Here is a 22,445-nt window from a genome sequence, read left to right as displayed (position 1 = left end):
ATAGGAGTGCAGAGTTTCTGGGTAAAGGCTGCGGGTCTCTGTTTTGACAAAGAATGTCAATGTTGTTTTCAAATTTCAATGTTCCCAACAGTTATCCCTCTGGAAATACACTGAGCCACAGCCAGTGAACTAGCTACCTCTGGGCTAGCAAGCCTCTGCATGTTCTTCTAGGCTCAGGCTTGGATGGTTACTGACCATACCTTGAGCCTCCACCCCCCACCTACATCCAACACTTGGGAAATCAGCCTAAACTCCCCAGCTTTGTTCTCACACTCTCTTACCTATTTCTAACACTCAGCCCAGTTTCTCAGATATGATTTGACTATTCAGCCTTCCCAAGTTTTCGTTTCAGCCCTGGTCATGTTTCCTAACCTCCAATAACATGTCATCTTACAGGTCAAGAGACCTAGCTCACTGCATTTACCCTCATGCTCAGCTCAGACTTGAAGGACTCCAATCAGGACCATTATCTTCCCGGAGGAGGAACTAGTTAATGACTATTGGTCTTGATCCCTGTTGAAAAATTTTATGCCCCCTGTAGGGCCATGGAGATGACCCTTTGAACAAAGACCCAAGAGTAGCTAAAGATGATCCTCAGGGAAGAAGGTGAAGTAGCATGCCAGGGAACCTGGCAGAACCATTAGTGGATAAGACATAGAAGTCTCCAGGGTCACCCTACAGCAGTGCTGCAGTTTTGGGTGAAAATCTAGCACAAAAAAATATATATTTGGGTCCTGTATGCAGAAGCTTTTTAACCAGTACCTAAAGACACGAGGTCATCCAGTGTGCATTATACTTTCTAAAACAAATCTCTGTGTTTATGGAGTCCCCAACCCCTTTGCCTTTCCTGACCTCCAGAACTTCATGGCCTGTCTCTGTTTTCCCCAACTCCTTCCTAACTGAAGCCAAGAACTCTCTCAGATGTTTTCTCCCTGTGCTTATGAGATTTTACCAGGCATTTCAGTTATCTGGGTATACATCTGTAAACTTCTGAAAAGTAGACACAGCACTTTCATCTCTGATCTTAGTAACCACCCCCTTCTCCTTGTCCCCAGCACCTAGCACTGTAACTGACACAAAGCAGACATTAAACATTTTTTTGGCTCAAAAATCCAGGACAATTCCCCACGTTTTTATGATTTCCCATTAAAATATCCTCACTTTTTTTGTTGTTGAAAGATAGACAGACCAGAATACTGCACAGCTGTGCCTTAAAGTATTGGGAATGGAACCTACAGCCTCTGGGAATCCAAGCATACAAGTTAAGTGCTCCAACAGTCTGACCTATCTCCTTGACCTCTTCACTGATTGTTGTATTAAAAAAAAAAAAAATCAAAGCATGGCCTCATCTCCTTGACAAGCATATATATGAGTCTAAGTTTCAAAAGAGAGAATGCATCCCCAGCACCCCATATGCCAGACTGAAGCTCTAGTTCTGTGTATGTGTGGTAATAAATAAATAAATAGACTTTTAAATAAAGTTATAAATTCTAAGAGAGAGAGAAAATGTACTAAGTGATGTTGTAGGAAGGTCCCTGAATTTCCAGCCGTATTTTTCTAGTGGCAATTCTGTCCCTATACTTCTATCCATCCATCAGAAACTGCTGATTGTCATGTTAAACAGTTTAAAAAAAAACAAAACCTATTTTCTGAACTTAATAAAAACAGTAGGCTTCCCTTGCCTGTGGTGAATGGGTGCTGCCCATGCCATGTGGCAGCCCCCTCTCCTGCATGCCCACATGGGTGGACAGGCGGCTAAGCCTCTGTGGTCAGGACCCTGTGAGGCTTCCCAGTGATTTGCATATAATCACACACAATGCCAGGCACAACAAAGCCACTCCATACAGCAGAGCCTTCTCAGCTGAGTTTAAGGTTTAATCTCCTTAATACAAAAGTTTCTGCTTTGCTTTGGATGGGTTCTGGGACTCTTGCTAATGATGCTAAACAAATAATCGCCCTTTATCCCCCTCTGGAGGCTTTGCCCTGCTCATTGTGGCTGCACAGGCCCCAGTTGTTGTGGTTTACGGGCCAGGCCTGCACCTGCACTGTTTGTGTGAGATCACCCTACCAGGCGCCCGGCAGAGCTCTTTAAAAAGAGAGCCGGCAAGCACAGTGTGGGCTGAGCCAGGGCAATAGCACCACCAGCCCAAGGTCTGCTTGAACCCCTCAGCCAGACATCCATATTCCCCTGCTCCCCCCCCCAGGACAGAACTCCCACCCCCCACATCCTCCTCCCCAATCTAGCCCCTTCTTCACTTAGTGGTTCAGGTTGCTTCTCGTCCTTCCAGTATTCAGCTTCCTCAAGTTTCCTCTCCTAGAATCAACCAGTCTCTCACCCAGTTTCACATACCCTCTCCCCTTCCATCTGGGAGTCACACTGTGGGTCACTTTTCCTAGCCACTTCAGCACTTCACCCCAGGCCTTATAGATTTGGCCCAAGCAGAAAACCTCTACAACACCATTTCAAAATACCTTTAGTCTTGGTTCTACCCTTCTGCCAAGTCATTTTGAGAATGAACCCCGATCTCTCTCTCTCTTATGTAGGATTTGGAAGTCAATAATCAGACAGGTAATGTAGATGGGGGTGCCCATGCTGTTTCCACTAGCTGCTCCTGTGTAGCAATCCCAAATCTCACAATGTTGTGAGATATAACACATTCAGAAATGTGCTCAGGGAAATTCTTCTGCTCAGTTGGGGGTTGCCCTGTGGTATTTAACTAACAGCAGAGCACAACTGAAGGTGGGGGGAAGGGGAGTCTAAGATGGTTTTGTTTTCAGTTCTTATGCCTGGGTAGGTGTAGCTGGAAAGTTTGGCTCAGTTGCTTTTTCCTGCAGGTGGTCTCAGAATAATGACATTCCTTATGAAGCAGATCAAAGCTCTAGAAGAGAATGTTCTGAAAGAACTAGACAGAAACTGGCATGCTTCTTGTGACCTAGGTTCAGAAATTCCAGAACCTTACTTTTGCCACATTCTGTTGGTCAAGCATATTCAAGAGAAGGGAATTTGCAGACTTCATTCATTTATCACCCATGCTAAATGTGCTTTGCAAGAGAATTTACCCCCCTACAACCAGTGCAGAGTCAACATCTTGGGTCCAAGGAGAACACCCCAATTAGTAACCTGCATGCTCTGGGTGCAGGTATCATTCACCTTCTTAGCCTTGAACACTCAAATAAGACCTTGCTCTGGTCTGGTGCATCGTCCTCAGATGACCTATTGTTTGGCCTGCCTCTCACCTGCTTTGGTCGCTGGCAAGACTTTTGGTTTTTCTCAGTTGCTGCCAGACCCAGAGCTGCCCTTTTCAGGTTTTTGTTCACAGATGGCTTTAGATGGCAGATAAGGAAGTCTAAGTCCATTTTTTTACAGCAGCAAAGATGCTGCCATAAGATAGGGGGATTAATGCTCTAGCCTTCAAGTTCAATCTGACTCCTGAAGAATGACTCCAGCAACAAATCCTTGCAGATGGAAAGAGTTGTTAGTACTCTCTCACTACTCTAAGGCTCTACTGGGGTAAGAGGTAGGCCTTGGAGGAGAGGGGGACAAAGAAAATGGGACAGGGCTCTATATGCCATACCATTTAGGTATTGAGTCACATCAACACCTAAGCAAGCTCTGGTCAGACAGGCTCCAGCTAAACCAACTGGCCTGAGCCAGCTACACATTTCTGGCTCCAGACTGGGAGTGGCACACCGGCATTTAGCAGAATGGTCTTCACTCTAGGAGTAAAGGTGCATGGTCACGTAGACCAGGACTACACACAGGTATTTTTTATTTTTATATTTCCTCATTAATGTGTTTCAGTCACACACACACACACACACACACACACACAAACACAAACACACACACACACAAAAAGAATGATGACTACAACATCCAGGGGGTCAGGCGGTAGTGCAGTGGGTTAAGCACACCTGGTGTGAAGTACAAGAACTGACTTAAGGATACGGGTTCGAACCCCCCCCCCCCCGCCCCGCCTACCCACCTGCAAGGGCATCACTTCACAAGTGAAGCAGGTCTGCAGGTGTCTGTCTTTCTCTCCCCCTCTCTGTCTCCCCTCCTCCCTCAATTTCTCTCTGTACTATCCAACAACAACAACAGCAGTGGCAACAATAATAATGACAACAACAAGGGTAACAACAATGGCAACAAAATGGGGAAAGTGGCCAGCAGGAGCAGTGGATTCATAGTGCAGGCACCGAGCCCCACCAATAACCCTGGAGGCAAAAAAAAAAAAAAAACAGGGGGGTCCAGTGGTAGCTCAGCGGGTTAAGTGCACATGGTGCAAAGCACAGGGATCAGGAAGGATCCCGGATCCCGGTTCAAGCCCCCGGCTCCCCACCTGCAGGGGAGTCGCTTCACAGGTGGTGAAGTAGGTCTGCAGGTGTCTATCTTTCTCTTCCCCTCTCTGTCTTCCCCTCCTCTCTCCATTTCTCTCTGTCCTATCCAACAACGAATGACATCAACAACAACAATAACCACAACAAGGCTACAACAACAGGGCAACAAACGGGGAAAAATGGCCTCCAGGAGCAGTGGATTCATGGTGCAGGCACTGAGCCCCAGCAATGACCCCGGAGGCAAAAAAAAAAAATAGGCATCCACCTCCTAACTTATGAAATAAAATGTTAGACAGACTGTTGAAGTTTTCTGTGCCACATGTGGAAAGTTGGAGAGAGGTGGATGTCTGTTCATTCTCATACAGAAAGGGAAAAGAAAGAAATGCCCCAGAGAGGGCCCACTCATTGGGACCCCAGTCAAGGGAGATTCTGTGAGAATCTGGGAATAGACAGTAGAAAATGTAAAACTTTCCTTCTTTTAACAACTAACTCAGAGACTTTCCAGGTGCCACAGTCTAGTCTAATTAGTTAATTAGTCACTAATCCTTGGGGATTCCTTAAGGATTGCCATCGGTCTCTATTTTATTACCTCCCATACTTGACTATCAGTTCTATGACTGTGCACTATTCATGAGAGTTGTTCAAAGGTTCTAGTAGGGGAGTACAGCTTCTGTATACCCTCAACCAAAGGCTGATCCTATTTGAGGAAGGTCGTCCTCTTCAACGAAGCATGCAGCTTTAAGAAGAGTGCATGTGGAGCAATGAGGGAGGAAGGGGACACCCACCCACCTAGCCAGCCAGATCAGCCAAATCAATGGGGTGACAGATGTCACAGTCAAATCACCTTCACATCCATGTGCTTTTATTTTCTAAACATTATTCTTTTTTTCTCACAAAATTCTGGTGCACAGTCAGTATTCTTTGTTTAAATTCTTAGAGTCTCTGATTAATTATTCAGAAAACTTCATAGCAGGATCAGGAGACAATAGAAAGAGAAAGGAAAACTATGAAAATAAGAGGTCAGAGCACATTTAGCTCCCTATCTTGGCTTCTAATGTCACTCTTCCATTGAAAATAACAAGGACTCCATGGTCCAGGAAATGGTACAGAAGATAAAGCACTGGACTCTCAAGCATGAGGTCCTAAGTTCAATCCCCGGTAGCAGATGTACCAGAGTGATGACTGGTTCTTTCTTTCACTCCTCCTAGTTTTCTCATTAATAAATAAGTAAAACACTTATAAATAAAACAAATAAATAAAAATATTTTTAAAAAATAACAAGGACTCCTCAGAGAAATGACTATTCTAGGGCAGGAACTATGAGATGAGCGTAGGGTATCTTATAGTTCCAGAAAGTAAAATGATGCAAAAAGAAGAGAAAGAGAAAGAAAGAAAGATAGATCACAGAATGATCAAAGGACCCATGGACCAACTCTAACAGTTCCCAATGACCAATGCTGAATCATATTAAGGGAGAAAAAAACCTTCCAGTCTATCAAGCATGGCCACCAATATCCATGATTCTGTAATGGTATTGTGGGTGAAAAGAAACAAATTTCTTACACACTGGCACAGGGCCAGGTGGTGGCAGACCTGGTTAAGTACACCTATTAAGTGTGCAAGGACCCTGGTTCAAGCCCCTGTTACCCACCTCCAGGAAGAAAGCTTCATGAGTGATAAAACAGGGCTTCAGATGTCTCTCTGTCTCTCTCTTTCTCTATCTCTCCCTCCTTTCAATTTCTCTGTCTCTATCCAATTATAAACAATATTTTTTTAAAAAGACACACTGCACATATACAGACACATTCACAACTTCCACGCTCCCCATGGCCTTTTTTTCTAGCCAGAGATTGAAGCAAGAGAGACAGAAAAGCTCCACCACTCATAAAGTTTTCCTTTTGCACGGTGCTCCCATGTGATGGCCAGAGTTTCAAACCCTGCACCTCAAACATGTTAAAATGTTTGTGCTCTACCAGGTGAACTAGTCCCTAACTTTACTTATCTAGGTGTTAATTATGCCTTGTTCTTAATGACTTCTTCCAAGATGCACTGTATGGAAATGAGGAAAAATAAGCTGTGATTTTACAACAGTGAGCACCTGACAAATAAAACTTGATCAGATGACCAATGTCAACATCATCAGTGACACATCAAAGTAGCAGCATATACCTTTGATATGAGCAGTATAAGCAGCACCTTATCTCTGTAGTCTTCTTTTCCAGAACCTTTAACTCCAGTCCAATCAATCACTGTTTTTTAAAAATCAAGTCCCAATGGGGAAATATCCTACAACATACTCAGAAAAATTGTTAAAAGTCATAAAAAATAAGGATAGCCTGAGGGAGTTTCACAACCAAGAGCCTTATAGACATAACAACTGACTATAATAGGAAATCCTGAAGTTGAAAGGGAATTAAACTAAAGAAATTAGGACTGGACAGTGGAGTATTTGGGTGTTTTATGTTACAATGTGCAAGGACCTGCATTCAAGCCCTGAGTCCCCACTGGCAGGGGGACAAGCTGTGTGAGTGGTGAAGCAGTGCTGCAGGTGTCTCTCTTTCTCTCTCCCTACCTCCCCCTTCCTTCTCAGGTTCTCTGTCTCCATCTAATAAAGAAATAAACATGCCTTTCAATTTAATTTAAAAATTTTTTTTAAATCTGGTGTAAGACTTGAACTTCAGTTAACAGTAATGAATTGGCTCATCAATTATAACAAATGTGCCATATTAATATAAGAAACTAAAGGTGAGCTATATAGGAATTTTCTGTTCTATCTTTGTAATTGTCTGCCAATCTAAAACTACTCTAAAAGTATCTAAAACTCAGCATACTCCAGAAGCAATTAGTTGAACTGAAAAAAGACAGAGGGAAAAATAGAGACTGGGGAATTTCAAAATCACAGAAGGTAAGAAGACCCCAACCTGTTAGACCCAGTGAAGAGATGGGAGAAACCAGAACTGAAAGATCTAGATTAGCCAGAGGGAAAATTCCAGAACTATGGACATAGACTGAACAAGGACCTGGAAGCAGTAAATAGGATAATAAAAAAATACGGTCTTAACTACTTGATGCTTTCACTCGTATGTGTAATCTAGAGAACTGATACACATGAAATTGCAAGGGAAAAAAAAAAATGCCAAAGGCAAACAAACTGTTTCTAAGACTTTGTGAGAACTATGGTGGTTATCTTTGGGAGGTGAAAGGGTGGGGACTGTGGTGAGTGTGATGTGAACTATACATTGTAACCTTACATTCTTGTAACTCATTATTCATCACAAATAAAAAATGAGGGGGCCAGGTGGTGGCGTACCTGGTTAAACACAGACATTATAGTATGCAAGGACCCAGGTTCAAGCCCCTGGTCCCCACCTGCAGGGGGAAAGCTTCATGAGTGGTGAAACAGGGTTGCAGGTGTCTGTCTCTTTCCCTATGTTCCTCTCCCCTCTCAATTTCTCTCCGTTTCTATCCCATAATAAAGAAACAACAAATAAAAAATGAAAAAAAAGGTCTTTAGGGATAGACAAAATAATGAAATGGGGGCCAAGTGGTGGCACACAATACTGTGTGCAAAGATCCAGGTCCCCACTTGCAGGGGGAAAGCTTCACAATTGGTGATGCAGTGCAGCCAGTGTCTCTCTGTCCCGCTCTATATACATCTCCCCATCCCTCTTGATTTCTGGCTGTCTCTATCCAGTAAATAAAGATAATTTAAAAAATAATAATGACGAGGGGCCAGGTGGTAGTGCAGTGGGTTAAGCACACGTAGCGTGAAGCGAAGGACCAGCGTAAGGATCTCTGTTAGAGCCCCTGGCTCCCCACCTGCGGGGTGGGGGGGTCACTTCACAGGCGGTGAAGCAGGTCAGCAGGTGTCTATCTTTCCCCCTCTCTGTCTTCCCCTCCTCTCGGTTTCTCTCTGTCCTATCCAACAAAAATGGCAACAGCAATAGCAACAATAACAACAACAACAAGGGCAACAAAATGGGAAAAAATGGCCTCCAGGAGCAGTATATTATTAGGGCAGGCATCAAGTCCCAGTAATAACCCTGGAGTCAAAAATAAAAATAAAAATAAAATAATGATGAAATGAAGAACTAAGCCTCAAACTAGATATGTACATAGCAACACAGGTATTTAAAATAGTGATAGAGGGACTCAGGCAGTAGCGCAGTGGGTTAAGCACAGGTGGCGCAAGGCATAAGGACCAGCGTAAGGATCCAGGTTCGAGCCCCTGGCTCCCCACCTGCAGGGGAGTCGCTCACAAGCGGTGAAGCAGGTCTGCAGGGTCTTTCCTCTCTGTCTTCCCCTCCTCTCTCCATTTCTCTCTGTCCTATCCAACAACGACAACAACAATAATAACTACAGCAATAAAAAGAAACAACAATGGCAACAAAAAGGAATAAATAAATATTAAAAATTATTTATAAAAAATAGTGATGACGGAAATACTAAAAACAATGAAATAGCATAACCACCTTTACGTATTTTTAAATTACATATTTAAATGCATTTAAATAAACAACACTCATTCTGCAAGAACACTGACAGACTCATGTTATATTATTAGAATGGCTGCTTGTGGAAATAAATACAGAAGAATAAATGCATAAAATGGTTCCTGCCCAGAACAAGATGAGAATGTGCCTTTAACTGAGTATAATCAATTCAAACCTCTATCTTTGAGGTAGGTGTATATGTGGGTGGGGAGAGAACTGATAAGGCAGAGGAAGGAGAAAATGAAGAATAAAGAGAGAGTGGAGGGAGAGAAATAAGGAGAACCAGCAGAGATAATGAAGTCAGTCCCCACCACCCCCCTTCCCCCTGAACTGAAGGAAAGTCAAGAGAAGAAAATAGTGGAGAATGGATGGAAATGCTAGGAAGGCAGGCAGGAAAGCGCAGCATCTGAAGCCAATGGGGTATCTTAGACTATGGGAGAAGTATGGTAGTTATCGGGGAGGGGGGGGACACATAACTTTGGTGGTAGGAGCGATGTGGAACGATACTATTATCTTTTGTGGTTTTTTTTTTTGTCTCCAGGGTTATCACTGGGGGTCTGTGCCAGCACTACAAATCTACTGCTCCTGGAGGCTTTTTTTTTTTTTTTCCATTTTATTAGATAGGACAGGGTGAAATTGAGAGAGGAGGGAGAGAGTGGGAGAGAGAAAGACAGAGCTGTTTCACAACTTGTGAAGTGACCCCCTTCCCCCACTCAGGTGGGGAATAGGGGGCTTGAATCTGGATCCTTTCACAGGCCCTTCCACTTAGTACTATGTGTGCTTAACTGGTGCACCACCACACAGCCCCCTATTATAAAATTTTATTTTATTTAATTATTTATTTACTTATGCCTTCAGGGTTATCGCTGAGGCTCAGTGCCTGCACTATGAATCCACTGCTCCTGGAGGCCATTTTTCCCATTTTGTTGCCCTTGTTGTGGTTGTTATTGTTATCATAGCTGTTGTTGTTGTTGGATAGGACAGAGAGAAATGGAGAGAGGAGGGGATGACAGAGAGGAGGAGAGAAAGATAGACTCCTGCAGACCTGCTTCACCACTTGTGAAGTGACCCCTGGTAGGTGGGGACCTGGGTGCTCAAACCAGGATCCTTATGCTAGCCCTTGTGCTTTGTGCCATGTGCACTTAACCCACTGTGCTACCACCCAGCTCCCTATTATAAGATTTTAAATCACTGTGTCAAGGGAAAAAAATTAAAAAACAGATCAAATCAAGCAGATGGACTATTTCTTTGTAAGAGGGGTTTAAAGAAGGAGGACTATGCCAAAGTAAACTGTTAACCAAGAAAGTCTGCTTCTAAAAGCTACTCTTCTCTGGCAAGTAGGACATTTAGCTAACAGTTTAAAAGAATATAAATAAATAAATAAATACTGGCAAGAAGAAAAGAAAAAAAACACAGAGAAAAGGAGAGATGGGGAGCTCAAAGAAAAACCGAACTTCCAACATGGTATTATTCAAAAATACAGTTCTGGGGACTGGGAGGTGGTGCACCCAGTGAACGCTCACATTACCATGTGTGATTACCTGGTCCAAGCCTCTGCTCCCCACCTACACGGCAGAAACTTCCGGAGCACTGAAGCAAGTCTGCAAGTGCCTTTCGTTTCCCTCTCTATGCCCCTCTCCCTCAATTTCTCTCTGTCTTATCAGATCAAATAGAAAGAGGGGGGAATCAATAAATTAAAGCCCTGATGGGGCTCTCGACACTTTCCTTATTTCTGCCATCAACCCATTGTGTGACCTTGTGAAAGACCCTTAACCTCTTTGAGCCTCAGTTAACTCATCAGTAAAATGAGGGAGTAGAATCTACATCCATACTCTCATCCTTGATTCCAACAGTTAATTCAGTTCCTGAGTAAAGCAGCATTACCTGAGAGGGGCAGGTTCCGTACTGTGTTCTCCAGTTTGCTCTCTCCTCTTACTGCTTATCGCAGGATGCATTGGATCGACCTTCTTGTGGTGCATCCCGTGAGTACCCATTCATTGGGGAAACTGACGATCCTTCCTAGCCAACTGAATCCACATGGATCCCAGTCACTTTCAAAGCCAGCAACAAACAGCTCCTGACAGCTTTCAACCTGACGCTGTTGACTGGCTACGGAAGAAGGGCAAACGCTAGAAGAAGAACTGCTTATCGTGCCAACTAAATCCAGGGAGCAGTCTTTCAGAATGTACGGTCATTTGTACACCTTAGCGTTTGTTCTGAATCTTTCATTGTGCCATTTGCTATTTAAATGACCTTGAAGGCATTGTCCATCCATGCCTTATCCTTCCTTTTTGTTGTTATTGTTGTCACAGGATTGGGCCTCAGGAAGGAGTTCATTAATTTTTTTTCCCCCAAACATCTCCAATGACTAAAGACTCAAACTGGACATTTCAAAGAATAAAACAATTAAAATCAGAATTTTGTATTTAAACTGTGTTCTGAGGAACAATCTAAATCATTTTCCCTTTTTCAGCTTGTTATTCCCAGAAATCCCATCCAGCATTCCGACCTTATCAAAATTATGCATTTTGTAGTGACCCAAGCCAAATCACTGCTCTTCTCTGAACTTCAGTTTCTTCATTTGTGAAATAAAATAATTGAAAAACAAAATCCTTAGGGTCAAGTCTTTTCCAGGTCTAGTACTCTCTAGCCAGTGGAGAAATCCAATTCTTCTCAGACACCAGGTCCCTCTTACTGGCCAAGTACAATCTCACTGTACCACTCACTAAGCCAAAAGGACTGTTGAGAGGAATTTCAGAGCAGAAAGCAGAATTAAGAAAGTTATCTTGGGGGCCAGGAAGTGGCGCACCTAGTTGAACGTACATGTTGCCCCTGGACCCCACCTGCATAAGTGGTGAGGCGGTGCTGCATGTGTCTTTCTGTCTCTCTCCCTCTCCATCTCCCCCTTCCCTCTCAATTTCTGACTGTCTCTATCCTATCAATAAATAAAGATAATAAAAATATTTTAAAAGTTATCTCATGACCTGACTATAATTCTAATAAACAAAATAAAGTAAGCTTATACACTTCTTGTGAGCCACCCATAAGATCTCAGAACAAGAAGAAACTCACCTAAGCTTTTATAGAGGAAGAAATATTGGGGGCCAGGCGGTAGCACACTGGGTTAAGCACACTTAGTACGAAGCACAAGGATCCTGGTTCGAGCCCCTGACTCCCTACCTGCAGGGGCATCACTTCACAAGAGGTGAAGCAGGTCTGCAAGTGTCTATCCTTCTCTCTCCCTCTTTGTCTTCCCCTCCCCTCTCAATTTCTCTCTGTCCTATTAAAAAAAAATTGAAAAAATGGCTGCAGGAGCAGTGGATTCGCAGTGCAGGCACCGAGCCCCAGCAATAACCCTGAAGTCAGAAAAAGAAAAGAAAAGGAAGGAAGGAAGGAAGGAAGGAAGGAAGGAAGGAAGGAAGGAAGGAAGGAAGGGAGGGAGGGAGGGAGGGAGGGAGGGAGAAAGGGAGAGAGAAAAAAAAGACAGACAGAAAGAAATGCTGATGAGATGAACCCTCATGCTGACACCATGAAACATACATAACAGCTCTGGGAAGAATATACTTGGGAACCAAATTATCTGGATTCTATCACCTCCTGTTAGCAGTATGATCTGTTAGCAAGTAACACTTCTTTGAGGCTCCATTTCCTACACCATAAGATGGGACTCACTGTATTGTCTAGATCACAAGGCTACTGTATCAAGAAGGGTGAGGTGTGTTAAAGTTCTTTACAAAATTTTGCTACTTAAAGAATGGTGGCTATAGTCTTATCTAAGAGTGTATAAGAAATGCAGAATCTCAGATCTCATTCCATACAAGTCATACAAGAATCTCTCTTGTTCCCAGAGGGATAGAGAATGGGAAAGCTATCAGGGGAGGGAATGGGATATAGAGATCTGGTGGTGGGAATTGTGTGGAGTTGTAAGTCTCCTATCCTAAGGTTTTGTTAATGTCTCCTGTTTTTAAATAAATAAATAAATAAATAAATAAATAGAATCTCTCTTGTATGACTTGAAAACCTTAACTTGCAGTAAATAAATAACTCATTTTTTAAAAATGAGGAAAGACCCTGAATTAGATATTTTTCAAAAGAAGGTATAAAAATGACCAACAGAAAAATGTTCAACATCACCAATCATCAGAGAAATGCAAATCAAAACCACAATGAGATTATCACCTCACAGCTGTTAGAATGACTATTAGCAAAAAGACAAAAGATAGCAAATGTAGGCAAGGTCACAGAGAAAAGGATGGAGAGAAAAGGAACCCTTGTACACTGTAAGTGGGAGTAGTACAGAGGTCCATTAAATATTAAAAATAGAACTATCATATGATTCTGCAATCCCCTTTTTAGCTATCTATCTACATCAGTATCCTGAAAAATATTTATCTACACTTCTTCGTTTAATGCAGTATTAGTCACAATAGCTAAAATATGGATACAACCCAAGTGGCCATCAATGAACGAGTAAATAAAGAAGGCGTGGTATATAAATGCATTTCAGTTGGACTCGGGTTCAAGCCCCTGACCCCCACCTGCAGGGGGAAAGCTTTGCAAGTGGCGAAGCACAGCTGCAGGCCTCTCTCTCTCTCTCTCTCTCTCTCTCTCTTTCTCTCTCTCTCTCTCCCTCTCTCCCTCTTTCTCCCTATCTCCCTCTTCCCTCTCAATTTCTGGCCATCTCTACCCAATAAATAATAATTTTTAAAATAATTTTAAAAATACACAAATAAGTAAATAAATAAATACAACTCAGTCATGAGAAAAAAGGAAGCCCTGACATTTGTCTAACACTATAGATGAGACTGGAGTAAATTATGCTAAGTGAAATAAATTAGATGGAAAAAGTAAAATGATTTCACATATGAAATCTGAAAATAAGGTCCAACTCATAGAAACAGAGTAGAACAATGGTGACCAGAGGCTAGGAGAAACAGGGACATTTGATCAAAGTGTACAAAATTTCACTTACATAGAATAAGTGTGTCTAAAGATTTAATGTACAACATGAAAACAATGATAATACTGTATTGAATAGTGGAAATATGCTAATAGGAGATTTTAGGTGCTCATATCACAAAAATGATATCCAAGAAGATGATAAGTCAATTAAGTTGATCGTAGTAATTATTTCACTATGAATGTGTCCACAACATCATCATATTGTATACCTTAAACAGACATATTTTTATCTCTTAAAGATATGAATAAAGAAGAAAAACAAAATTTAAAAATTCTCAGGTGATTAATAGCAAAAATTTGGGAAAATTCTGTAAAACACAGCATAGGGGTCGGGCGGTGGCACAGTGGGTTAAGCACACGTGGCACAAAGCGCAAGGACTGGCGTAGGGATCCCGGTTCGAGCCCCTGGCTCCCCACCTGCAGGGGAGTCGCTTCACGGGCGGTGAAGCAGGTCTGCAGGTGTCTGTCTTTCTCTCCCCCCTCTATCTTCCCCTCCTCTCTCCATTTCTCTCTGTCCTGTCCAACAATGAACAACATCAACAATGATAATAATAATGACCACAACGAGGCTACAACAACAAGGGGAACAAAAAGGGGGGGGGGGAAATTGGCCTCTAGGAGCAGTAGATTCATGGTGCAGACACCGAGCCTAGCAATAACCCTGGAGGAAAAAAAAACACAGCATAAATGTTCATCTTAATTTTCATCAAAATAATTACAGCAATGATACTAATCTACACACACCCACACACACACATCTTTCCTTGCAAGATTTCATCTTCCATCAATCCCTTACTTCCCTACTATTTCCTGCAAGCTCACAGTGCCACCTTCTGGAAAGACATGAACAGGAGGATAACTAAACTCAGAGAAGAATAATGATAGAGGTGAAAAGTGAAGAGGGTAGCCTAGGAAAGCCTTAGAGAACAGGCTTTGCTGGAAGATGTCATATCATCATTTGCTATTCCATTCAGTGACTGAACTCAGGGTTCCACGAATGGAAATTATGCCCCATCCGAGCCACCTCTCCAATTACTGTAGCACATTTTTAGGCATCACTAGCCCCCACAGAGAGCCTGTTAACAGTAAACACACAGTAAATATCAGTGGAATGAATAATAAGTGAGGGTCAGTGAGACAGCTCGCTTGGCTAGGGTGCTGCTTTGCTACGTGTGTGACCCACGTTTGAGCCCAGTCCCCATCACACTGAAGGAAGTTTCAATGCTGCAATATCTCTAGCTCTCGCTCCCTCTCTCTTTCAAATTAATAATAATAATAATTATTCCATCAACAATAGAGTACAGAAACATCTTTTTTCTGGGGTGTAGGATCCCTTTTAGATGTACCTAAGGCATCTTGTTCAGAGGCCGATCTCCTGAAATATGTGCAATAAATCACATCAGATGCACTATTTTTTTTTTTTAATTTTCAAATACAAGGGCTGCTTTCAAAGTTATGTAACAATTTTTTCTAAGGCACTCCCAACCCAGTACTATTCAATTTAAACTTGGGCTACAAGTCTCATGTATAAATTGTAAGTTGTATTTACAAGCTGGGTGGCCTTGAAAGTCCCAGAGCTTCAGATCCCCCCCCCAACTTGCAGCCACACCTCATCTGTTAGCAGTTACTTCTGTTGACACTTTATGGCTTTGCAAGCACCTGTTAGCTTGACTGACATTCACAATTGCTATGAAGTCAAGTAGTAGTATGTATTATCACTTTTTGGACAAGTGATAAGTCAACTGATTAACCAATTGCCAGAGGTGATTGACACTGCCAAGTGTACACCCTAGTTATCCATCACCCCATGTGTGCTTCACCCATTGCTGTTGCATGGTTTTCCCAAAGGCTTACTGGCTGTTTTACAGTTTCCAGCTATGCATAGTCCTTAAGAGCACTTGAATGGTTGTGTAATTTATTAAAACTTTCAGCCCATCTGGCCTCTATCAACCTATCTAACCTTAGTCTACTCCTCTATAAATTGATAGAATTTAAATGATTTCTGAGATCCTCCCTAAAGCTACAATCACATGGATCTCTGAAATTTGACTGCTCACGCACCAGAGGCAAAACCCTTATGCTTCATTCCCCAGGCAAAACCCTTATGCTTCATTCCCCCTTGCATGATTTTGCACTTGGACAGTGTTTAAATAAGACTGACTGATTTTAAATTGCTAAAGGAGAGTCTTTACTGAATCCAGTTTCTGTATGTGTACACACACACACACACACTCACACACACACACTGCTGCAAGAAGGAAAAGGGGTACAGAAAGTTGAAAAAGAAACTGGGGGGCTGTGCAGTAGCGCAGACGGTTAAGTGCAGGTGGCACGAAGTGCAAGGACCAGCCTATGGATCTGGGTTCGAGTCCCCGGCTCCCCACCTGCAGGGGGGTCGCTTCACAAGAGGTGAAGCAGGTCTGCAGATGTCTGTCTGTCTCTCAATTTCTCTCTGTTCTATCCAACAACAACAACAATGACAACAATAATAATAACAGAAACAAGGGCAACAAAATGGGAAAAATGGCATCCAGGAGTAGTGGATTCATAGTGCAGGCACCAAGCCCCAGCAATAACCCTGGAGGAGAAAGGAAGGAAGGAAGGAAAGAAGGAAGGAAGGAAGGAAGGAAGGAAGGAAGGAAGGAAGGAGGGAGGGAGGGAGGGAGGGAAACCGGGGGAAGGTGGTGGTGCACTGGGTTAAGTGTGCATAGTACAAAGTGCAAGGAATGATGCAAGGATCTTGGTTCGAAATGGTAAAGCAGGTCTGCAGGTGTCTATCCTCCTCTCTCCCTCACTATCTTCCCCTCCCCTCTCAATTTCTCTCTTTCCTATCCAAAAAAATTGAAAACATGGCCACAGGAGCAGTTTGTAGTGCAGGCACTGAGCCTCAGCAATAACCCTGAAGGCAAAAAAGAAAGAAAGAAAGAAAGGAAGGAAGAAAGAAAAAGAAAAGAGAGAAAAGCAGAAAAGAAAGAAAAAGAAAAGAAAAAGAAACTGGCAATATTTAAGTTGTCTAGGCCAGCGTAGCCAAGACAATCCATATCTCAGATTTCATCTTCATAAAATATTCACTGAATATTTCCTGGCACTCCTGTGGGTGGCAGTGGCTGGTTTCTCTTTGCATACAGCACTCAGGAGCCAGATCTCTCTTCTCCTCTCCCATCCTAGTCTTCTCTCTGGGTGCTGCTCTGTAATTGTACCCTTGCCTTTTGCGCCTCTCCCCGCATCTGTAATCCCAGAGATCTTCCTCAGGTGGCTGTGGTCCCCACGCCTCCATGTCTGTCCTTCTTTCTGCCATCATCTCCTCTGTTCACAAGGTGAAGGTTATCTCCCTTGGAGATATCCCAGGGACACGGACCTGTGTAGTTTTCTTCTGCTTTGCCCTCCAGAACGCCGTGTGCCTGAGCAGAGAGAATCCTTGGGACTGTGGAGACCAAACGAGAGTCCGATCAACCAGTGTGTCCAGAAGGTAGGGGTTGGGACTGAATTTGTGCCAAAAGATGTGGGGGGAAAAGAAAGGTGTGAGAAAGAAGGACAGCTCAGAAATGAGGTTGGTAAAACTTTAGTTAGATCTATGGGTTAACATGGGGGGGGGGGGTCCTGAAGCCTCCAAGTGGGGAAAAAGAGTAATATTGAGTCCATATAGGGGAATTGCCTGGAGACCCACTTTGATACTGGTGTTAAACCTTAGCTCTAACTGCTATACTCCCATCATCCTCTACAGGTGGGCTCTGTCCTGGTTCACCACCTACTTCCTGTCCTCCCGGAACTTTCCTCTCAGAAGCTGGTCCTCGCAATGCCCCCTTCTGCCATTTCTGCCCTCAAGGATTCTTCAACCCCTGGCCTGGTCAGAATGCCTGTTTCCCCTGTGGCTCAGAGGCCACCCAACCAGAGGTGGGCAAGGACACCTGTATCTGCCTAGGTTCCCAGCGAGTGTTCCAGGTATGTCCTCTGCTGAGGGGGACCAAGGACAGGTACCTTTCCAGGATTGTTTTGGTCTCTGATCATGTTCAGCTCAGGTGTAATTTGACCCAGTAGAGCTCAGGTTTCCAAGGAACTTGGGAGTAGGGTTGCCAAATAAAATACAGGGTTCCCAATTCCACTTGAATTTCTGATAAATTATAAATGATTTTTAGTGTATGTCTCAAATATTCAAAGTGAGAATCATACTAAAATGTTTTCATTGTTTTTCTAATAAAAATCTAGCTAACTATTCTGTTTAGAGAACAGAATAGACTGCTATTTTTCACTATGTTCATTCAGATCTAAAATACTTCCTGACCCAAGGCCTTCCAACACAAACTTTCCCTATAAATCAACAAGTATGCTTACCTGAAATGACTAAGTTTGTTTGCTGCTATTTGTTTGTTTTTTAATAAAATGATAACACAGACTGATTAGGCTCTGTGCCATCTTGTCTGGTCTGACTCTTTCCTGCCCCACTGATCCCTCACTTTCCTTCCCCTGGAATTTATTTTGGGAGTCTAAGGGTTGTGAGTGACTTACCCTAAGTGTTAACCAGCCTAGCTACTACTATACTACCACTGTATTCCCTCCTTCCAAACTCTCAGCCCAGTGATGGGCAGTGCCCCTGCCTCCCGGGCTACCAAGATATTGGGGACCCAAAGGGCTGCATTCAGAGGGAGTATAAGCGCTGCAAGGACGGGGCCGCCTGGAACCAAGAGGGACTCTGTTTGACCAAGGATCAATGGGATGACCACTGTGCCCATGAGGTAGGAGGCTGTCCATCTATTTTTGTTGCTGTTGTTGTTTGGATAGGACAGAGAGAAATCGAGAGAGGAAGGGAAGACAGAGAGGGGGAGATAAAGATAGACACCTGCAGACCTGCTTCACCGCTTGTGAAGCAAGCCCCCTGCAGGTGGGGAGCCAGGGGGCTCAAATCGGGATCCTTAAGATGCTGCTTGCACTTCGCACCATATGCGTTTAACCCGCTTTGCTACCACTGGACCCCCGAAGGCTGTCCATCTACATAATACTCATAGCACCCCTGACCTCCTGACAACTGTTCACAACTGTGCCCAACCGCCTAGCTATAAGGCTCATTCCATCTCTGGACATATGGAGACCCATACACTGATCGGTGTTGGGGGTGACTCCCGCAAGGAGGTGTCCTCAAGAAGTTTTTTGTTTTGTTTTGTTTTTGTTTTTTCCTTCCAGGATTATCATCTCTGGGGCTTGGTGCCTGCACTATGAATCCACTGTTCTTGAAGGCCATTTTTTCCCATTTTGGTTGCTTTTGTTGCCCTTGTTGCTGTTATTGTTGTTATTGCTGTGGTTGTTGGATAGGACAGAGAAATTGAGAGAGGAGAGGAAGACAGAGAGAGGGAGAGAAAGATAGACACCTGCAGACCTGCTTTACCACTTGAAGCAACTGCCCTGCAGATGGGGAGTCAGGGACTGGAACTCGGATCCTTACTCCAGTCCTTGGTTTTCGCGCCATGTGTGCGTAACCTGCTGCACTACCACCTGGCCCCCCTTAAAAAGTTTTTTTTTTAAATATTTATTTATTCCCTTTTGTTGCCCTTGTTTTATTGTTGTAGTTGTAATTGTTGTTGTTATTGATGTCATCATTGTTAGACAGGACAGAGAGAAATAGAGAGAGGAGGGGAAGACAGAGAGGGGGAGAGAAAGACACATGCAGACCTGCTTCACCACCTGTGAAGCAACTTCCCTGCAGGTGGGGAGCTGGGGGCTCAAACCGGCATCCTTCAGCGGGTCCTTGTGCTATGTGCCACATGCGCTTAACCCGCTACGCTACTGCCCGACTCCCCCTTAAATAGTTTTGATCTTTGTGCAGGTCTGTGCCACACCAGGTGATACCCATGGCTATGATCCAGGCCTGGGACTCTGTCTGTGCTTGGGACAACACTCAAGTGAAACATGTGGCCCTCTGTGCCCAGAGGAACAGAAGCAAGTCTTACAGCTTAGCTGCTCTGAGGGCATCCCACAGATTTCCATCACAGAAGACAAGGGGAGCCAGGTATGGTGCCCTGATGTGGAAGCCCATGCTAAACCAGGGTGGACTTGGAGGGCACCTGTGGTCTCTGCCTACTAAGAGGAAGCATATGACATAACTGTTCCCAGAGTCCTGCCCTTGCTCACTATCCCAAATCAACAGCACAACCTCTGGGGCCAGAGAAAAGGCCCCACTGTCAATTTAATTTCTGCTGTAAAACTCTTTAAAGGGGTCTGGTCACTGGTGTACCCAATTGAGTGCACATGATGCTATACACGACTATCCAGGTTAAAGTTCTAGGTTTTAACCTACAGGGGAGAAGCTTCACAAGTACTGCAGGTGTTTCTCTCTCCCTCTCTCTCTTACCCCCACCTCTTTCTCTCTAACTCTCCCTCCCTCCCTCTCCCCTATTTCTCTATGTTTCTTTCATAACTTAACGAAGAAAAAGCGGGAGTCGGGCAGTAGTGCAGCAGGTTAAGTGCATGTGGCGTGAAGTGCAAGTACTGGTTTTAAGGATCCCAATTTGAGCCCCCGGCTCCCCACCTGCGGGGGCGGGAGGATCACTTCACAGGCGGTGAAGCAGGTCTGCAGGTGTCTATCTTTCTCTCCCCCTCTCTGTCTTCCCCTCCTCTCTCCATTTCTCTCTGTCCTAGCTAACAATGACGACGACATCAATAACAACAACAACAAAAGGGAAAATAAATAAATAAATATTAAAAATAAATAAAGAAGAAAAAGCTTCTAAGAGCAGTGGAGATGCGTAGGCACCAAGCCCCAGAGATAACCCTGGTTAGGAGAAATTTTTTGAACGGGCCAGAAGTGTGCATGAAAGGGGGAACTGTCATGGAATACTTGCCTCGTAAACAAAGTCACTATGGTTAAGGTCCTTAGACACATTCCTACCATTCCTCCCTTATACCCATCAGGACACAGGGCTCAAGGAAGCCTTGTGTTCTCCCCACCTCTCTATCGGGCCAACGTGGTACTAACGGTGTCTTGAAGAACTGATGCAGGACATCCCCCTCCTCCAGGAACTTTACCTTCTGGACAGACCTTCCTCACCACGTGCTATGGGCCATCCCTGCAATTTGGACCAAAGTCAGAAACCTGTCCCTCTGTATGTGGTCAGGATGGATGGTAAGAGAGATGGACAGGAGGCTCCAGGGAGGTCTGTGGTCCAGGACAGCACATGGGCAAACCTTCCCACGGCATAAGAGTTGCCCCCACACAGAGAAACTGGGGGTTGTAAGAACCACCTCTTTCAGGGAGGTCACCCCAAGAAGTGTATGTGAACCATGACCCCTCAGTTTTTACAAAGCTCAAGTGCACTTCAGAAACAAATGGCTACTGCTATACCCACACCCTAAGGAAAGCTCCCTCTGGAGGCCCTGTGGGTTCAAGGAGATGCCTGTCCTGTTCTAGGCACTGGCTTTCTAGGCCTCACGAGACCAGGTCGTGAACTACTGCACTCCCTCGGTCTGCCCCTCAGGAGTTCCAGGAACCCAGGCCAGGAGGCAGGTGAGTATCACAGCTGACACCATTGCCTCTTCTCTTGCTCCCCTCTTCACAACATCTTGACACCAGCTACCTCAAGAGCTACTGCTCTTCTTCATGGTCTGCATCTTGCCCAGGAACGTCATGGGGGAGACAGCTGAACTCTCCTTGGTTGCAGAGCCTCAACTCCACTCACTTTGGTGGTTTGTCATCTCCAGAACTTGGCATCCAAAACCCCACAGTGTGCCTCCAAACCAATGACACACTGGCCTTCCTGGTGACCCGTGAGCATTACCCAGTATATGACCTGTGAGTTTCCAGGGGACACTTCCCTACCACCCCCGAGGTCCCAGAGAGGAAATGTTCCTGTACCTGCAGTCCCTTCCAAGACACAGTGCACTCCTTCCTTTCTCTGTCTGCAGGGGCCACTTCTACAACACACAGAAAGAATTTGACTAGGGGGACTTCCGGGCCCTGGCTGAGGAGTCCCAGCGCCACAATCAGAGCCCCTACATCTTCCTGCAGCAGTTCCAGCAGCCTGGGGTCTATATTTTTCGTCTGAACAGCAACCACCGGAAGATGGTTTGTCTGTGATGATCTACCTCATTTAGGACCTTATCCCACCACTTTCCCCTTCCTGCTTTAAAATAAATAAATAAATACTGCCTCACAACCATCCCAGACAGCTCTCCAAGAAAGGATTCCTGGATGCCCTCATTAAAGTTTCAGGGTCCCATACTCCTAACAGGTAATTTTGAGGATGCCAAGAGTCCTCTCTACCGCAGCATAACATGTGATGCGTAGGAGACAAAGAGTGTGAGGATCAAAGTCCACTGTCCACAAGGACATCTGAACATCTCTCAGGGTCCTCATTTCACTCCCTTCTCCCTACTCCTCCCCATCCTGAAAGTGCACAGCCCAAGTCCATACATACAAACTTTTATCCCATCATTCACCTGATGCCACCACGACAAATTCAGGCAAATTTTTGGTCACACACAGGACTCAGTATCTCAGCTTTTTAGAGGATTTGCAACCCAAGACCCAAAACACACAGATGAGTTCCCAGACCTGTAGTTATCTGAGGTGAAACAGTCTGGCAGGGGAAACCCAAACTCTGTTTCCCTCTGCTTTATACACAGAACCAGACTGTTCAGTTACTGCTGACAGGCCTGAGT

Source organism: Erinaceus europaeus, chromosome 20 (assembly GCF_950295315.1).
Source record: "Erinaceus europaeus chromosome 20, mEriEur2.1, whole genome shotgun sequence".
In the NCBI taxonomy this organism is placed as follows: domain Eukaryota; kingdom Metazoa; phylum Chordata; class Mammalia; order Eulipotyphla; family Erinaceidae; genus Erinaceus; species Erinaceus europaeus.
This window is presented reverse-complemented; position numbering follows the sequence as displayed.